This window comes from Ylistrum balloti, unplaced genomic scaffold (genome assembly GCF_031769215.1).
Source record: "Ylistrum balloti isolate Yb309-2 unplaced genomic scaffold, AGI_CSIRO_Ybal_v1 Utg369782, whole genome shotgun sequence".
Taxonomy (NCBI): Eukaryota; Metazoa; Mollusca; class Bivalvia; order Pectinida; family Pectinidae; genus Ylistrum; species Ylistrum balloti.
The window spans coordinates 1439627-1451977 of NW_026781970.1; positions in this window are offsets into that span (position 1 = coordinate 1439627).

Consider the following 12351-nt stretch of genomic DNA (forward strand, 5'->3'; position numbering starts at 1 on the left):
ATAAAATCCCACTGATATGGAAAAGACACAAACACCTGGATAATGCTACTTCCAGGAAAGCCGACAATTCACAGGACGTGTATAAGACACAAGGATAAATTACAAAGTAGCCATTTAAACTCGCACATTCATGGAATATTTGCGAGAACTGTGGACAAAATGTATATAATATGCTAATTGTATACAATTGAAATGTTATTGCATAGAATAGGTTACATAAAGAACGGACATTGTAGACTTAATACAGAATTATTTGAATCAAATTCATTTTATCTACTTCCGATTCAACGTTTTATAGTCTTGGAATGTTTAGTTGACTTTTCAATATAGGATAATTTATTTTTCTTTGTGCACAAAGCACCTTGCATTTTAGAAGTTATTTGTTTAACAGGGCATGACCGATACATCTGAAACGAATGAAATATACAAACGCTGTTATTAATAATTTACTCCTCGTCATGTTAATGGAAATGTTAAAAAAAACTAAAATATCAAAAAACACTACAATTAGACAATGGTTTCTTTTACGTATGGTATTTTTGAAAGTATCACATTGGTATGGTATCATTGTGATAGGGGTGTCGGGATGCATCAGTGTTACCCAGTATATATAACGAATGTACTATATTGGTATACGTTTAATAATGTATTTCATGGATACAAGTTTGGGAATGAATCATAGTGATATATTTTTCCGGAAATATCAAAGCAACATTTTTTTTTCATTATGTATTACATAGATTTTTTCGCATGAACCAGAGCGGTATGGTTTTCCGCGCGTATTACAGTGATAAGGGTCTCTGAATGTAGAATGTATCGGTTAAAGCCAAGTAGAAAAGTTAACAAATTTTGTGTTATGATTTTATCACAATGGCTTGTGTAATGTTTCCAACACAGGTATAAGATGTGGTATATTGTCACACAGACACATACATAAACTACAGCGATGAAGGCATTTTGTGTAGTATCATTTCATACATAAGGTTTCTGTGTGGTGAAATATGGCATACAAAATTTGCTTTCCTCTATTGTTTGAAAATTTATATATTATACATCACGGAGTTTTTTCGTGGATCGCAAATTTACTATATATTAAAAGGATTTAAATCTATTTATTATTATTTATTAATAAAACGTAAATGTGAAACAAATGCAAGTGTTTTCGTTTTATTTTTAAACGAAGAAATCACTACAAAACAATGCAAGTTGCTGTGGAATATACAGAGGCAGCATATAAATTTGCAAAATATGTCTTTCATTTGAATAACTTATTTGTTGAAGAAGTTATGTCCGGAAATACCTTACAAAATCTATTCAGCTTACTGGTATTTTGATTCATGAACTCAAAAAGTATGCAGCCATGACCTTAATCGTTGATTAACATCACGTGCATTATTGGTTCGTTTGACACCTTTGCCAATTAATTTTCTATGTCTAAAATACTACGTATATTTGTACCTACATATATTAATGTAATATGTTAATAATAGTCAACAATTTGATGAAGTTTATATCGAAGTTGGGGTTCTTATCCTTTCGGAATTTCTCATGATACCAACGACTATCTGTGCAATGTCTGACAGCGTATGTGAATATATATATATATATCAACGCATATGTACATCATTACCCGATGATTCTTCAAAACGTCTCCGACAAGCAATATCTGTCTCGATCAGCTCATCAGTGATATCCATAACCTTACCGAGTCAGTCTTAAAAGAGGGCTGAACTCCTAGGAATCAATACACTGAAGTACCTTCCAATGTAGCATAGGGAGATAACATGTACTTTTGTGTCTACCACATGTGCAGGTATAACATGTACTTTGTGTCTACCAAATGTGTAGGTATAACATGTACTTTGTGTCTACCACATGTGTAGGTATAACATGTACTTTGTGTCTACCACATGTGTAGGTATAACATGTACTTTGTGTCTACCACATGTGTATGTATAACATGTACCCTTGTGTTCACACATGTGCAGGTATAACATGTAGCCTTGTGTCTATCACATGTGCAGGTATAACATGTACCCATGTGTCTACAACATGTGCAGGTATAACATGTACCCTTGTGTCCACACATGTAGGTATAACATGTACCCTTGTGTCTACCACATGTGCAGGTATAACATGTACCCTTGTGTCCACACAAGCAGGTATAACATGTACTTTTTTGTCTACCACACCTACAGGTATAACAGGTACATTTGCGTCAACCACACATGCAGGTATAACAGGTTCTATTTTGTCTACCACATTACAAGTATAATAGGTACTTTTGTATCTACCAAACATGCAGGTATAACATACTTTTATATTTACCACAAACGCAGCTATAACATGTACTTTTGTGCCTACCACAAACTCAGGTATAACAGGTACTTTTGTATCTACTAAACATGCAGGTATAACATGTACTTTTGTGTCTACCACACACTCAGGTATAACGTGTACTTTTGTGTCTACCACACGTGCAAGTATAACATGTACTTCTGTATCTACCAAACATGCAGGTATAACATGTACTTTTGTGTCTACCACACATTCAGGTATAACGTGTACTTTTGTGTCTACCACACGTGCAAGTATAACATGTACTTCTGTATCTACCAAACATGCAGGTATAACATGTACTTTTGTGTCTACCACACACTCAGGTATAACAGGTACTTTTGTGTCTACCACACACTCAGGTATAACAGGTACTTTTGTGTCTATCACACGTCCAATATAAGATGTACTTTTGTATCTACCAAACATGCAGGTATAACAGGTACGTTTGTATTTATCATACACGCAGGTATAAGCTGTACTTTTGTATCTACTTAACATGCAGGTATAAGATGTACTTTTGTGTCTACCACACCTACAGATATAACATGCACTTTTGTGTCTACCACACATGCTGGTATTACATGTACTTTTTTTGTCCACCACACATGCAGGTATAACATGTAACACACACTTTTGTATTTACCAAACACGCAGGTGTAACATGTACTTTTATGTCTACCACACACGCAGGTATAACATTTACTTTTGTGCCTACCACACATGTAAAAATGCCATTATATATGAATATTTTATGAATAATTTTAGTACCGCATGATGCCTTGAAAACATCTAAAATGTTTTAACTTTTTGTTATATCTCGCTTCAGCTCAGGTTTCAGCTGTGTGGAAAATCTTCATTGCTGAAGCGTTGAATATGTTAATGGTAAACAAATATACTTAGTACACTTACTGCCTCAATTTCCCCAAGATAATAGATAATGATATATTAATATTCTATTGAATTCCATTTTTTACTAAATGTTTGACTTCACATTTTGAAAGAACTTAATACCTGTTTTCCTGAGCGTATCAGTACACCATATCCATGCATTATACATTCACACGTTCAATGGAAATTCTTTTCTTGGCATTGTTCAAGATTGCATTAAAAAGATAAGTTCAATTATAACCATACTTTCAACACTGTACCACAGGGACCATTCCCGTATGGTGATAGTTTATTGATGTTTGTTTGTATTTCATCAATATTCCTAAAATTAATTTATCAAAGTTCAAGAGAACGATAATTAAATGGATGTTTTATAATTAAACGTAATCTAAAAAAAGACGTATCAAGCCATATTCTTATTTCATGGTATTTATAGAATATTTCATAACATTTGAAGCTGAATGCATTCAACTGCTCAAAGCTGTTGACACAATGTATTAACATCGTTAATTAGAATCGATTTTCTATGAGCATGTAACCGTGTGTGCACCTAGAATTATGTACCTAGAAATTCTAACATATAAAATATTTTATCAAATAAAACTTGAAATAAGCTTGAAACATTTGTTTTCATCAATAGTTAAACTGACCCTATTATAGATGATTAATGATTAGTGTCTGATTTAAACGTCAGAATAAAAGCGACTGAGTTTTCAGTTTTGATTATCAATTTTTAACAACTAGGTTTGTGTTGTCCTTTTTAAAGTAAAACAGGACTATAATGGTATTTTCAGATGACTTAGAAGCGGAAGTAGAAACCTTGACCTACGAGGGTTTCCGAGATAATTTCAAGAAAACAAGACATGTTGACAAGAAGTTCTATATAAAGTTTTAGATGATACTGTTACAATTACATACAAAACATAAGTTGTTATTCAATTACATGATGTTCATAAACGTGTCCTACTTACATATGTTCCTTGTCTAAAATGGTACCATGTTCACATCAATTAAAAAGGAAGAAAAGTCGTTATAATTTTCTAGGGCAATAGGACTAACTAAATATGTAGGTTTTTTTTTTAGAGAAATACTTTTTATGAAACAGGAATTTGTTTTACTTACTTACCACTTATAAATGTTGCTTAAGAAGGTACAAAATGAAAAAAAACTCTAAAATTATCTAATATACATGCAGAATGTAAAATAACATCAGGTGTTAAATTAGGCATGGTGATTATTTCGGTTTTTACGCCTATTTCATAATTTTATAAGCAAAATATTATCTTAGCATTGGTCACATGCTTTTCGTCTTAACTGTAACAACTGTAAGGGATGCGATATTCTATGGACAGGAAGGTATATTCTTAGATTGATTTTCATGAATTAAGTGAAATAAGATATTAAGCTATTGAATATTTCTCAAAAGTAGGCAATACAATTCCAATGAATTCTTGCTACAGCAAAACGATTTAGGCGACATGCATTCCAGCAGGTATAAATATATTTGGTGCAATAATGATTTTTTTTAAGAATCACTTTTCCATTTGTCAGCAGATTAGCTTTACAGCAAAAAGTGATAAACCGTGCACCGCATGATGGGTTTTGTACTCAAGAATGAAACTGCAACATAAAAAAATAAACAAACATCATATTTATGTCATTAACATGCGTCATATCGAACGAATATCATACAAAAAACGACTGTAAGCTTTGTAGTAAACATGATGAACTGATATAACAAAAATTATTTTGAATATATATATCCCGGGTGTTTGCTTAAATATCGTTTCAAATTTCTATCCTTTTCATCAACATTTTCTGGTAAATATTATAACATTATTTGGTCCTATGACGGAATAGATAATAATTCGATGTTTATGTCTTCTGTTTGTAACACCTAAGTAACGAACATGAGTAATTTGTGACGCGGACTTGTGCTACTAAAGTTCATTGGTAAATATGCACCATATTTCAATATAGCGTGTAGTAAATTGGTGGAATGCTGTCAGCTATTGAGCTATTGATGAATTTGCTGTGGAAATTCAGAAAACGCAGCTGAATCACAGACGTTTCATCTGGATATCATAGGATGAGGTACAAAATTAACATTTCCATGCATTTATACGAACTTATTTTTGGAAAAGATCAAACATACAAAATTTAAAAATTGAACGGATGAGTTGTTAATTTAACCTTTGAATAACAATCATTGCATTTATTCGAATATTCTAATGAAGTATGAAATCGAGGCAGCTAAATGGTAACGATACTCTCTGATTAAAGATAATCGATTTACAGAAAATACGTAAGATAGCGCATGACCCAAAATAATATTTAAAATATTGCTGGAGTGTATTTGTCATCTGCCAGACGTCCACTGAATCTCTTCTTCCATTGGCCTAACGTAAGGTGCATAAATATACACAGCGCTTCCCTTGAATCGATAATAGCAGCCCAATAGCTGCGCTGGTTTCCGGTGCTAGGTCGTCGCGTTAACCTGAAAACATTAAATGCATACTATATCATATAAATGATAGACTTCCATAGATAAAGATTCAGTCGCGACGTTTTAGATTTGTAATATCCTTTACATAAAAATAATGTAATATTTACAAATATCAGCTATGGATTCTTGCAAGTGCAATACAAGGCATGACGCTTCCAGGTCAAAGTGTATCGTAATTAGTCGCAGGTTTCATTTTGATGAGGAAGTTGTGTAACAACAATATATATACAAGACAATTAGAGTAATCATTGTATTTTAGCGCATTATTTTTACGGTGCAAAGAGCTGTAAAAAAAAATTATGGCTAAGCTTTACATGTTTATAGTATTGTAGTCAAAGTTATTTTTACATCATAAAAATATGCATACCTGTTTGTATGTAATGTATATAAAAGAATATACTTGTGCCGAACATTATAATTGCGCGATTGAATTATAAGGTATCAGTATTAAGGTACAAAGCATATCTTACCATTTTTTATCTTAAAAGTGTAGATTGTTTAAACGAGATTCATAAGAATTGATTTGATGGACGAATACAAAGTCAGCAACACTGCTGTTCACATTCCAGAAAAAAGAATTATTCGATTCGGAGTGGAGATTTTGACTGTATAGGAGTCAATAGAATGCTTTGTGGTTCTCTATAGTTTTCACTAGACAAAGAGATACAACAATGATTGAAGTTAAATCACTATGTGTTTAATACCAGAACTGTGACGTGTTACTGACAGGTCCGTTTGTATGGAATCGTCTGTCAAAGGGAAAAAAATCAATCACTCAATAACTTAATAATTGACTGTTTGTACAAATGAGATTTCATCATTGTTATGGTATTGAATTTTATTCCTAACATAGAAGGCATCTCAGATACAGCAATCTCTGCTCTCCTACGTCCATCGATTGCTCCTTAGAGACAAAAGAGGCTTGAAAAGGGAGAGAATCATTTCAACTCGTTAACCTCTAACTTGAGCATACTCTAGTGTCAACAACCGGAAATGCTTTGAAAATGGGTGTGTGGTTCCGGAAGTGTAAGGAAACGACTCAATTCTATAGGTGCCAAAACGAAGTAAATATTTTATACACAATGCAGGTAGTACCAGAACAATGTGATCCTTTTAACAACGGTCTGACAGTCGAAGGTGTCAATAAAGGAAGCTTAATCGATAAGTTGGTGTTTCATTCTTAAGTAAACAGTAAAATTGTCTTATATCATCATCAAAAACATCAGAGATGGCGAAAGACATACCGTATAAAATTATATCTGAATAAAATTGTATACTTTAATAGTGCATGTGGATTAAATTTATTGGGTTTACAATTATTTATAAATAATAAACTTAGTGGCAGATTTGATCAATATCAACGTTAAGTGATAGAAACCGTCAAAAAAATCAATAAAAAGATAGAAGCATGCTTATTTGTAACACTTATTCGCAGGAATTGGGATAGTCGTGCTAATCTGTAGCAATGTCTTATTTTTTATTTATAATAAATTATATTAAAAACTATAATTAGATCTGCTCTCAAAACAATTTATCGAGCTATGTTAGTTCAAACCTAACAAAGTCTATCATCCATTACATTCACAAAGAGGCAATTTATAAGCCTTTCTGAATTCGAAATGCTGTGATGCCTAAATGTCTCGACGTCAAGGTGGCAATCTCAAACGTGGCAATGTCAAGGTGACAAGGTCAAAGACTTATAGATGGTTACATTGACACATTTTGACTGTTTTTACTTTCATAATGTGTCATCTAAGTGTTTTGTTAAAATGATACACATATACCTTCATGGTTCTGATATTTCAGATTTAAGTAACCATGGTTTTTCCCTAATTTTATTGGTTTTTGATTTACATCACTAAACAAACCATGCATTTCTCTATCTTATCTCCAATATATCTGTTTTCAGTGATATTATTCCTACCTCGAATATACCTAAACATAAACCCCTTTATGATATAAATCGTTATTTATGTAAAAATGATATTTAACCGTAACTTATTTTTGATGGCAGAATTGGAATTATTTCATTCCTTTATTTTTATTTTTTCTAAGAATGGTCGAATGCCTCATTTCAATATTACATCTTACAAGAACATCCAATATTCACAAGTACGGCTCAATTGAGTAGCCACTCCTTGTCTTTAACATCCAGGAAATAGCATGTATTTTTGTGTCGGCATATTACCCTTATTAGAGAAACTCAAGGTTTCAGCTTTATCTTCAGGTTCCATTTCTTAATATTTTCTAATAAACATTATGCCTGTGAAAAGTATAAGAGTTAAATGTGATAGAAATAAATGTACAGTGTGTTGTTGCAATTATATTGCGTAAAAAAATATTAGTTAATATCCTATTTCAGGCACTAACATGTTTTGTGCAAATTTATGTTTGACGCTTTTGAATGTTTTGTAAAGAGCAGAAATTTCCTTAAGAGTTGTACAAAAGACACGCGTATATAAGCAACTTTGGTTACAAATTATGAATTAGATACATTATAACCAAAAATGAATTACGCTGCATTATATAGCTGCTTCAACATTCTAGGACTCGTCAGTGATTGTAAGGCCTAATATTCGATGTCTAGTGGTCGACTGAAAACAGGCATGTATCTTTGTACTTACTGACTTTCTTTATGTGAGGAATTCTATCTAAATTTATAAATTAAAACATGAAATTTGTAGGGATTATAATTTCGACGATTCTGCAGCGCCTTAATGGCGAGAAGAATGTTTTTGGAAAATAATAAAATAAGCTGTGTATAGCATATTTTTAATGGAAGCATCAAATATGGTGTGAACTTGTCGTAAATTCTGAAGTTTGAATGTAGGAAAAACACTCAGTCACATACACACCGAACCAGTAGAAATAATTCAAAATTATTGACAGATAGACACATGGGTAAATATTCGACTCCTGCTGGCCAATGTTGACATGGATATTCATACACGTATTTCAATTCGGTGGAATCCTGTTTACATTATCTTATACAACAAATGCGATAAAGCCAATATTGATTAAAATGTGTCAGTGATAGACACACGTGAAAGATTTTCACGGAACAAATTCTGACATTTCAAACATTGACATACCTCTAGTATACACCAGGTAAGACGCACGGGCCGGCTCCATAAACAAGTACCAAGGGAATTTTGTTTAAACATTTGCACTCTACACCCGTTAGAATATCTATAAAATATTCCATTGATATAAATAATTTCAATGTTTGCTTTTCCTCTTCATAATTCCAGAAGTTTGAATTCGATTTGCTAGATTTGAGTGTTTACTTTAGATAAAAATTATGTAATTCCGTTTTAATCCTTTTGGTTGAGTAATGAGTATTAAAATTATTAATCAATATGAAAAAATGGCCTTTTCGATTTTTAACTATTGAAATATTTCAATCGGCGGTGAAAATTATTGCTATCAGTCGAGGAGTGAGTGGGTTCTTGGTGGAAGGGGAGTTAAAGAAAAGAACGTTTTTGTACACATGCTACGTTATTGATCTTCCTCATCTATTGCAACTACTGGAACTTTTTTGGACTAAAATCACAGGACTTGTTCTGCTATCCACTCTTGTTTTTTTCTTTTTATTCGGCGTCATTGTTTTTTTTTATTCTATTGCGAGATGACCAAATAAGGCTCCTATCATATTTCCATTGGCTGGTCTGTTCGTTAGATACATAGGTGACTTCCAAAAAGCGTATATCTTAAAACAAATATACCCTGCAATAAAGATATTTCTGAATATATCATTGTATGAATACCACTTCAGTAAATCTTTGTTCATCGAAATTACGACGGAGTAGGCGAGGGAAGAAATGGTCAGCAGTGTTCAGACAACACAGGCTAGTTACCACTTTGTTTCATCAGGACAAGTGTTCACGAATTAAACAACATTCAAAATTTGCTCATAATATTCGTTAGATCTCGGTGTAGGGTCTTTATTTCCTTCTGCGATATGAGTTACGACGTGTTTCGTGCTATGTTTGGTGGTTTGATTTTTGTAAACTTCATTCTAATTTGGAAAAGGATGCCTGTCTCGTAATTGTAATGTGCTTTTCCACTGTTCTCTATAATTAGTTTTTTCATAATTTTGCCACCCTTTCATCATATTCAGTTTGAATTAAGATTCTGTTAATATGGCAGTATGTTTTGTTATGTTGTCATTAAATTGTTATTAGATTTTCAAAGTTTTGATAAGAATAACACTTTTACATAGGAGTACTTTGTTTCGATGAAGTATTGAATACAAGATTAATATCATATTTGCAGCTAATGTAGGTTTGCTGCAAATTTATCGATCTTGTTGAATTTCCCTGAATGCATCATTCTTATTCGAGCTGCTGTTGTCGATTTTTTAAACTCAAACTATTTTTTAAAAAAGAAAGAAAAGCAAGCCACCTTCTTTATTTACCGGATATCCTAGAGGCCAGCCTATACAAAGACTAAAAGTTCTTGCATCACAACCAGTAAGATATTTTCAACCGTTTCTTACAGTGCATCAACCAACATAAAAAAATCATACTTTTCACTTTTCACACGCACAGGCACACACAAACAGCATAACATAAACAAAAAAACCTTATAATACAATATTACTTTTTTCATTTTCTTAAGATTACATTAAATCTTATTTGTTTATTCTCGCTAAAAACGGCTTTTAAAAACAATCAAGGGAATTGAAGTAACCAATTCTGAAATGAAATCGTATCCCTTACGAGTCGTGACTCGTAATAGTTTTAAACAAATCATTGTTCAATACAGTGTTTGAGTACATTTGATAGAGATGATGACAGGTGTATGGAGTAAACAGAGATAGACCCCCTACATAGATGTGTGTTACTACTGAGTCATTGACACAACATCTAGATATAGATATTGTAGATTTGGGCTGTAATAGTGTGCTTTTCAGTGCTGATGACAGATGTAGATATACAGTGAAAATCATTTTTGTCTGTTTGGTTCATAACTTGTGCAGTCACCTAAAGATCACCGAAGGGAGAGTATTTTAGAAACTTTTATCGGCAAGTGTTTTATTGTTCGTTTACATATCAACGTACTTTTCTTTATTTAATCTTGTTATTCATTGTTTCTCTACCGTGTTAGCTCGTCGATAAGACACTAAGAATGTCGGTGGATCGGTTAGACACTTTGTTGGTTGCTCGGCTGGTCGGTCAGTTAGTTGGTCAGTAAGGTAGACATACGCTTAGTTTGTTGGGTCGTCGGTCAGTCAATTAATATATTAGTCTGACAGAGTTTGTCGTTCGGTCGGTCTGTCAGACACTCAGATTGTCGACTGGTCGGTTAGTTAGCATGTCAGTTAGTCTGACCGTTTGTCGGTCGGTCAGACACTCAGATTGTCGGCCGGTCGGCTGGTCGGTCAGTTAGTCAGTTAATTGAGTAAATTATTATTGCTGTATGTTTGTAAGGAACTGCAAAACAGACACTGCAAAAACACTTAGTAAGATTATATGATTATGTGTTAGGTTGTCCTAAGCTAGCAGATGATGGCTGAAAGGACCAAGAGTTCGTCCTTTAACTGATTTAAGGGAGACCATGATGTAAGGAAACCTTGTTGTAAAATAAGTTTCAACTTAAACGTGGCGTGTGACATGTAGTGAACACATCTTTGTAACAACTTTCATTGAAACATTTTCATGTCTGCAATATTTTAAACAAGCCAATTGTGTGATTGGTTGATTGCATCAAATTTGAGAACGATGATTTCATTAGAAACAAATCAGCTGGAAATATATTCACACGAAAACGATACATTTTAAATAGTTTTCAATATCTATGACAATTTCCGCATATTATTGTTACGACTATCACACGAATACTTTCTGTTTTGTCATTTTTACCATACAAATGATATCAATGATTCAAGATGTTTTTCATTGAGTTGAAAGCAGAACGAATACTAAATTGCCATTTTGTTCCATTTCATCTTCAGGTGACAAAAAGTACTGAAGCTTATTACATCTACCTGCATTTTGAACTTATTCCCCTCATTACATTGACCTGACGCTATGGTGGTGTGTGATGATATCGTCCATCTTTGTTTGGGCGACGAACCTATTTTGACGTTATTATTCAATATCAGTACTGTTACGCTTTGTCTAACATCTCAAACACCTATTCATAAACAAGTCATTAATATTGCGAACATTTCATCCCCCAAAAATGTAACTGCTCCCTTTATCACCATCTTGTTCTTTTATGTGAAAAACCTATAAGGGAAGTTTATTGCAAGCATTTATTACAATAATTTTGCCTTCGGGGTAAAATAGAGGTGACAAATAGAAATATTTTAGTCTGATTCGGACAAATTCTTAGGGAAGATGTTGTTGTTCCTTGCAATGACCTTATCAATTTCAAGCATCTTAACGACCTGGAGCAAGATTCATCATAAAGATACAATCTGTATCTTTTTGACGCTCTATCTACATATCTTTTTCTATTCTTCACTTGTCGTTCCATTACGAGAAGGCGGTTTTACTAGATTTTTGGATGTGATATGTAAATACAGTAGTCGTAAAACAGTTGCAAATAGCACAAGTCTAGGTGTTTTACGAAGCCGGCATTAACAGATGCTAATGACACATGTCAATCAT